The sequence below is a fragment of the Gorilla gorilla genome, chromosome 9 (genome assembly GCF_029281585.2).
Source record: "Gorilla gorilla gorilla isolate KB3781 chromosome 9, NHGRI_mGorGor1-v2.1_pri, whole genome shotgun sequence".
NCBI lineage: Eukaryota > Metazoa > Chordata > Mammalia > Primates > Hominidae > Gorilla > Gorilla gorilla.
The window spans coordinates 130,941,167-130,949,666 of NC_073233.2; the positions used below are offsets into that span (position 1 = coordinate 130,941,167).

The 8,500-nt window shown below is 46.5% G+C and overlaps 1 pseudogene; it reads left to right on the forward strand.

The window, feature by feature from the left end:
• Nucleotides 1-1,863: 1,863 nt before the first annotated feature.
• LOC101127678 (SUMO-activating enzyme subunit 1-like) lies at nucleotides 1,864-2,889 on the forward strand (annotated as a pseudogene).
• Nucleotides 2,890-8,500: the final 5,611 nt, after the last annotated feature.

The following is an 8,500-nucleotide window of genomic DNA, read 5'->3' on the forward strand; positions in this document are numbered from 1 at the left end:
CCTCTTAAGGACATTGAGAGGATCAAATATGAGAATACATATAAACTGCTTAGGATAGTGCCTGCTACACAGTAAATGTCAATAAATATTAGAATTAATGGTATGGCCACCACAGCTTCATCTCATTGCCAAAGGTTTTGTCCATTTGTTCACACCAAGGGAAAGATAACCTGGTGGTTATGGTCTGCCATTTACCCCACAGTGAGAATGACTCTTTGATTCCACCCTATTAGAGGCAGGAACCTGAAAGCAGAAATGACTAAGACATGATTCCTGTCTTCCAAGAACATTCGATCTGGTCCAGTGAATCCAGTCCCTAATGGCTAATAACAGTGCAAGAATTTCCCTTTTACAAAGCACTTTCTCATATACCATTCTGTGCATCTTCACAGCTCCGTAACAGAGAGATGTTACCAGCCCGGTTTGGAACTGATGAAAAAGGTTTATTTAGGGTATGTGCTTCACAAAGGTCACAGAGCTAGTGAGTAGCTAGGTCAGGATCAGAATGTGTGTCATGTTCACAAGGCCATTCCTGTGGGACCTGAGAGAATGGATTTTGATAGGTGGAAGGGGACCAAAGACCTGGGATTCCTGAGGAAGCTCGGAGAGTAGACGAAGGAGTAAGCTGGATGCAAGTAACAACTTCCTCCTCCTCTGTCCCACCAGCAGTGGAAGGCAAGTGACAGTTAGGAGAGAAATGGTGGGGTGGCGGGGAGAGCTCCCTGGGGAGAGGTCTTGTCTGCAGGAGTCTCCTTTGATTACTGGCCCCTCCCACTGTTTTCTCACTGCCCCAGTTTTATCAAAGGGCAATTAAGCCCCTTTTTCTCAACTGTCTAAGGGGGCTACATGTGTCACTCAGGTCTTTTCTTTTTCAGTTCTGCTGCCTTCTCCTTTTTTTTCCAACTAATGTGTCCTCTTATAATTAGAGTTTTACAGTCACTGGTAATTAGGCCCATTTAGTGCTTCAGAGTAGAATACTTTTAACCTATTTCACCTTGTAATTAGGGACCTCCACCCAGGTATACACACCCAGGAAGCAGATACGGATAAAGGGAGAGGGTAGGGGCTGGGTCAAAGGCACACATGGATATATGTACACACAAGCACACACATACACACAAGACTGCATGCTCTTTGGGTCCGTGCAGGGGATGTCTGCGAGTGCAGCAGATGCACTGTTGCCTTTGAACAAATGCTGGAGCCATGTGGTTGTAAGGAGAGCGTTTGGTTGTAGGTTCCAGTATACTTGGGAACAGAAGGCGGGTACGGAGCGAGTTCTAGCTGCATGTGAATGTGTTAAGGGAGGGAGCAGGCGAGCTGAAAATCGGTCAGCTCCTATCATCTCCATCCAAGGAAGGAATTTTTATTTTTAACAGATAATACATGGCACATGGTTCCCAATTCAAAAGGTACAAAAAGCTCTACAGTAAAAAGAGCTCTCCCTCCTCCCCATCCCCAACCATCCAATTCTCTTCTCAAAAGGCAATTTTGGGTCAGGTGCCGTGGTTCACGCCTGTAACCCCAGCACTTTGGGAGGCCGAGGCAGGTGGATCACTTGAGGTCAGGAGTTCGAGACCAGCCTGGCCAACATGGCGAAAGCCCGTCTCTCCTAAAAATACAAAAATTAGTCAGGGGAGGTGGCTCGCACCTGTGGTTCCAGCTACTCAGGAGGCTGAGGCAAGAGGATCGCTTGAACCCAAGAGGCAGAGGTTGCAGTGAGCCAAGATCTCGCCACTGCACTCCAGCCTGGGCGACAGAGCAAGACTCCATCTCAAAAAAAGAAAAAAATGGGTTGATGGTGCACGGGGCTGGCGGGCAGTTGGCGTGAGCGGGACCAGAGCTGAGGCAGGAAGAGCCGGCACCATGGTGGAGAAGGAGGAGGCCGGAGGCGGCATCAGCCAGGAGGAGGCAGGCACAGTATGACCAGCAGATCTGCCTGCGGGGACTGGAGGCCCCGAAATGGCTGCGGGCCTCCCAGGTGCTTCTTGTCAGCATGAAAGGACTCGGGGCTGAAATTGCCAAGAATCTCATCCTGGCAGGAGTGAAAGGACTGACCATGCTGGATCACGAACAGATATCTCCAGAAGAACCCGGAGCTCAGTTCTTGATTCATATTGGGTCTGTTGGCCGAAATAGGGCTGAAGCCTCTTTGGAGCGAGCTCAGAATCTTAACCCCATGGTGGATGTGAAGTTGGACACTGAGGATATAGAGAAGAAACCAGAGTCATTTTTCACTCAATTTGATGCTGTGTGTTGACTTGCTGCTCCAGGGCTGTCATAGTTAAGGTTGACCAGATCTGTCACAAAAATAGCATCAAGTTCTTTGCAGGAGATGTTTTTAGCTACCATGGATACACATTTGCCAATCTAGGAGAGCATGAGTTTGTAGAGGAGAAAACTAAAGTTGCTAAAGTTAGCCGAGGAGTAGAAGATGAGCCTGATACCAAGAGAGTAAAACCTGATTCTTCTGAGACAACGATGGTCAAGAAGAAGGTGGTCTTCTGCCCCGTTAAAGAAGGGCTGGACGTGGACTGGAGCAGTGAGAAAGCAAAGGCTGCTCTGAAGCGCACGACCTCCGACCACTTTCTCCTTCAAGTGCTCCTGAAGTTCCGCACAGATAAAGGAAGAGATCCCAGTTCCGATACACATGGGGAAGATTCCGAGTTGTTGCTCCAGATACGAAACGATGTGCTTGACTCGCTGGGTATTATTCCTGACCCACGCTTTATCACGGACTTCTTCTCCGAGATGGCCCCAGTGTGTGCGGTGGTTGGAGGGATTTTGGCACAGGAAATTGTGAAGGCCCTGTCTCAGCAGGACCCTCCTCACAACTTCTTCTTCAATGGCATGAAGGGGAATGGGATTGTGGAGTGGCTTGGCCCCAAGTGAACCCAAGACTTGGCAGCCCTGGAGATGCCAATTGCAACATGCCTGCCTGTATTCCCTGTCCCCCTCCTTCGTGAAGGCATCTCCAGGCAAGGAAAACTGAAGTCACTGGCCCAATACAAAACATTTCCTGCGACGAAGGAGGTGGTGCCGTCATGCTGCTTCCCATCACCAGCAGCTGCTCGACAAGGGGCGCAGGGCAGCTGTCTTTGTTCCAGCACTGTTCAGACTGCCTGCTGTCCCAGGCCTGCCAGCTCCCCTGAGTGATAAGCACTTCCAAGCACCCCTCTGCCCCTTCTCTGTCCTTATGCTGTCATGGCCTCGCCAGCCCTCTGGGGTATTACGGGAGATGCCTGCCAGGAACGAGCATGCTCTGTTGCTTAGGAGCCTCTTGCCACCTTCTTGGACTTAACTCCCCACCTGATGTCTTACAGAGAGGAGCGTGACTTCAGGTGGAGAGTAGGCCCAGGCCCCACGAGGCACCAGTGGAAGCACAGCTCCAAGTTCAGACAGGTGCCCTTAGAGAGGAAACCCATGACAGGCAAAGGCATTTCCTCTGGAGTTTGAGACCCTGACGAACAACAGGTGGCATCTGGTGTGCCGTTCTTGAGTTTTCGTTTAGGATTAGTTGAGTTCCAGCTGGGTTTTGGGAGAAAGGAGATGCTACCAAGTCTTGGATGTTAGGGCGAGACCCTGCAAGTTGAGTATTAGTGGGAGAGCTTGTCTTTCAAGGCAGGTTCCTGGGGCTTCAGGGCTAGGAGGCAGGAGCCTGCCCTTTTAACACAACCCCAGTCACCCATGCGGCCCAGGCCACTCAGAGGCTGTTGCATTTCAGGGCTGTGTTGGTCCTCTGTTTACCTCCTAAACCACAGCTGTTTGTGTTTCACATATGTTCTGAATTTTCCTTGGTTCTTTTTAAAGGAATGATAATAAAGTTACTTGCTTTAGGAAAAAAAGAAAGTCAATCTTAGGTAACAAGAAAAACAAAGGCAATCTTTATTACCAGAGATATTCTAAATATAGTTTTCCTAACAGAGATATTCTAAATATAGTTTTCCTAACAGTTTGAAACCTTTTGCTTTTTTCATTTAAAAATATATCTGTTGTCTGTTATTGATAACAGTCTTGGTCAGTGTTCCACATCTGTCTATACAGAGATTTTCTCTATCTTTTTAATGCCTGTGTCGTGTTTTGTGTTCATACCACTATTGCTTAATTTACAACACTCTTGTGAAGTAAAAATGTTTTTTCTCATTTTAAGAAATACATTTTTCTCTCTTTTTCTTTTCTTTTCTTTTTTTTTTTTTTTTTTTCTTTTTGAGATGGAGTCTTGCTCTGTTGCCCAGGCTGGAGTGCAGTGGTGCGATCTCGGCTCATTGAAACCTCTGCCTCCCGGGTTCAAGTGATTCTCCTGCCTCAGCCTCTGGAGTAGCTGGGACTACAGGCATGTGCCACCACACCTGGCTAATTATTATTATTATTTTTTTAGCAGAGATGAGGTTTTACCATGTTGGGCCAGGCTGGTCTTAAACTCCTGACCTCAGGTGATCCACCCACTTCACCCTCCCAAAGTGTTGGATTTACAAGCGTGAGCCACTGCACCCGCCTTCTCTCATTTTTATGCTAAGGAAACTGAAGCATGTTCAGAGCAACTCAGGCAAGTCTAGACCCTGAGAACCTCAGGCAGGAATTCCAGCAAGGACTTAGGGCAGAAGGGAAAGGTAGTTAGGTAAAGGATCTGCCTTAGTGAGGACAGGGCTGCAGGTGTGGTTGGAATTCTGAGACGCCAGACATCAGAGGTGCCTGAAATTTCCCTGCTTGGCTATAATGCCCTAGGGTGGCCAATCAGTCTGTAAACACTTACTGAGCACTTATTAGTGATCTATTGCTTCATAACAATTTACTCCAAAACTTAGTGGCTCACAACGATGACAATCAATTTTTATCTCTAATGATGTATGTGAGTCAGGAATTCCAAAGCAGCTTGGTTGGGTGTTTCTGGCTCAGACCTTCTCATGAAGTGGTGGTCAACATGTCAGCAGGGCTGCAGTCATGTGAAGGCTTGACTGGGGACAGAGATCCATGTTTTCAAGGTGGCTCACTCACATAGCCAGCAAGTTGGTGCTGGCTTTCAGCGGGAGCCTCAGTTCCTCTCCCTGTGCATCCCTCCACAGAGCTGCTTGAGTGTCTGTATTTGTTTTGAAATTGTTGCATAGAAAATTACCACAAACTTAGTAGGTTAAAACAGTACCCATTTATTATCTCACAGTTCTGTAGGTCAAAAGTCCAGGCAGGCTCAACTGCTCTCTCTGCTTCCAAGGCCAAAATCAAGGTGTCAGCTGGTCTTGGTTCTCACTGGGAGGCTCTAGGGAACATTCTGCTTCCAAACCCATTGAGGTTGTTGCCAGAATTGTTCCTTGCAGTTATATAGGATTGAGGTCTCCATTTTCTGGCAGGCTGTTAGCTGAGGGCTGCTCTTAGCTTCCAGAGGCCACGCTCAGGCCCAGGGGCTCCCTCTATTGTTAAATCAGCAGCAATGCATCAGGTCCTTCTTGAGCTTTGAATCTCTCTGACTTCCTCTTCTGCCCCCAGCTGAAGAGAACTCTCAGCTTTTAAACGGCTCATAGGATTAGATTGGGCCCGCTCAATCTTCCCATTGTAACATCAACTGATTAGTAAACTTAATTACATCTGCAAAATCCCTCTTGCCATGCAACATAAGATAGTGATGGGAGGCCGGGCATGGTGGCTCACGCCTGTAATCCCAGCACTTTGGGAGGCCGAGGTGGGCAGATCACTTGACGTCAGGAGTTCAAGACGAGCCTGGCCAATATGGCAAAACCCCATCGTCACTAAAAATTAAAAAAAAAAAAAAATAGCCGGGCATGGTGGGATACACCTGTAGTCCCAGCTATTTGGGAGGCGGAGGCAGGAGAATCAATTGAACTTGGGAGGCTGAGGTTGCAGTGAGCCGAGATTGTGCCACTGCACTCCAGCCTGGGTGACAGAGAGAGACTCTGTCTCCAAAAAAAAAAAGTGAAAAAGTGATTGGAACACACTGGAGTGCAAAGATTATAGGGGCCAGCGGAGTATAAGATTTCCAATTCTTCCACATGTTCGCTAACATTTGGTAGTATCTTCTTTTCTCATTTTTGCTATCCTGGCTGGCCATTTAATACCATTAATTCAGCAAACACTTATTAAGTCTCCACAATTTTGTGCTGAGTGCCTAAAATCACGTAAACATGAATCAAGTAGGTACTCAATAAATATTTGTTGGCTGATTTTCCAGATGTTGGAGACATAAAATTAATTAGACATGGACTCTGCTCTCAAGGACCTTAAAAGTAAATATGTAGTGAAAGGCTGACGACCAGCACATAAATAACACAGTAAAAAAGCACTAAGGGCCAAAAGGAGGGGAATTCAGAAGAAAGAAAAAAAATCTTTTAATTTAGAAAGACTCCAATCAAGGGAAACATCCTTGAGTAAGTGGCATTTGAGTGGGTTTTGTAAGAAAAACATTAGGATTTAGTTATGCAGAGGTGATGGAGAACAGGGGTAGTGGCTAATATTTCAAACAGATAGAAGAGCATGAGTGAGGCTGTGCATGGTGGCTCACAACTGTAATCCTAGCACTTTGGGAGGCTGAGGCGTATGGATTGCTTGAGCTCAGGAGTTTGAGACCAGCCTGGACAACACTGTGAAAATCCAACACTACAAAAAGAAAAACACACACACAAAAATTAGCCAGGCATGGTGGCTCGTGCCTGTAGTTCCAGCTACTTGGTAGACTGAGGCAGGAGGAGCCCTTGAGCCTGGAAGATCAAGGCTGCAATGAGCCAAGATTGCACCACTGCACTCCGGCCTGGGTGCAGAGTGAGACAGAAGGAAGAAGAAAGAAAAGAAAAGAAACCTCAGTGATAAAGATTCTCCAGGCTAAGAACTGCACACTAGGAGCTTTCTGAACACTTTCAATGCCCAGAGGTATTTTGTTTGGTCTTTTCAATCTTTTTTAAAAAATTTAAATTTGAATGCATTTCATACAAGATCCTGTTGTCCTAAACCCCTCTTCGGCCTCTTCATAGATTTATGGTATCCACCTGGCATCTGAGGGATTTGTGTTTGAGAGCATGGAGTTCAATCCGTTTGTTTTACACATAAGAAAACTGAAGCTCCAAAAAAGCTAAATGACTCAAGGAAGTACTGAGAGTCAGTGGTGGAGTTTCTACCTGGATTCCAGCCTCTTAATGTCCTGTCTGAGCTTCTTTTGCAGAGGCTGATAGACCAAGGAGCTCAGTCACTCTTAGATAAACCCGCTTTGGCTATCAACAAATATGTATGTTTGTTTTTCCTTGAGAGAAGTTTTATAAAGGAAGAGGGAAGGAGTTCAAGATTCCTAGGCAAAGAAGAGGACAGAGGCTGAAATGTGCTTCCTTTTTTTCATTTTGCTTGGACCTAAATGGCAGGAAATTTCTTAACTAAAATTAAAAAGCAACTAGAATATCTCTTCCCATTTCATGAATACATTGCTTTCTAAAGTCAACCGAATCCAAGCAGCTGACTTTCAAAATGGGGCCGAAGGAGACTCTAAAGTGCCACCTGGTGGCCATCTTCAGCACAAGCGAAAAGGAAAAGGGATTGCAGTGAGATCTTTGATCCAGGTAGGGCTGATAGCGTAGAAAACTCCCCAGCGACAAAAGTGGTATTAAAAGTAACAAAAAAGGCCGGGCGCAGTGGCTCACGCCTGTAACCCTAACACTTTGGGAGGCCGAGGTGGGCGGATTGCCTGAGCTCAGGAGTTCGGGAACAGCCTGGACAACACGGTGAAACCACTTCTCTAATAAAATACAAAAAATTAGCTGGGCGTGGCGGCGTGCGCCTGTAGTCCCAGCTACTCGGGAGGCTGAGGCAGGAGAATTGCTTGAACCTGGGAGGCGGAGGTTGCAGTGAGCCGAGATCGCGCCACTGCACTCCAGCCTGGGCGACAGAGCGAGACACCGTCTCAAAAAAAAAAAAAAAAAGGAACAAAAAGGCTTTATTTGACCTGCGGCCAAACCAATGGAAACTTCAGTGGAGGTGGGTTAGAGTGAAGTTCAGGACTTTTAAAGCACTTGTGAGAATGTCTTCCCACAGGACTAAGGAAACAGGTGATACAGAAACAGATAAGGACATCCGGTGAAAGGAGTAAGGTAGGAAGAGATGAGGGTTCTAACCCTCCTACAGGCTTGGGAGTACTTAGCCTGGAGATATTTCTCCAAGCCTTCAAGTTGTCTGCAAGAGAGACAGTTCCATATATATGGTGTTTTTCAATATATTTTCACAAATACTATTTATGTTTTAAAATATTCATTGAACATGGAGAAACACCATCTCTACTAAAAATACAAAATTAGCTAGGCGTGGTGGTGCATGCCTGTAATCCCAGCTACTCGGGAGGCTGAGGCAGGAAAATCGCTTGAACCCATGAGGCGGAGGTTGCGGTGAGCCGAAATCGCGCCATTGCACTCCAGCCTGGGCAACAAGAGCGAAACTCCGTCTCAAAAGAAAAAAAAATGCATTCGATTTATTACAGGTTTATAACATAACCACAATAAAAGAGGTGAGAAAAAAG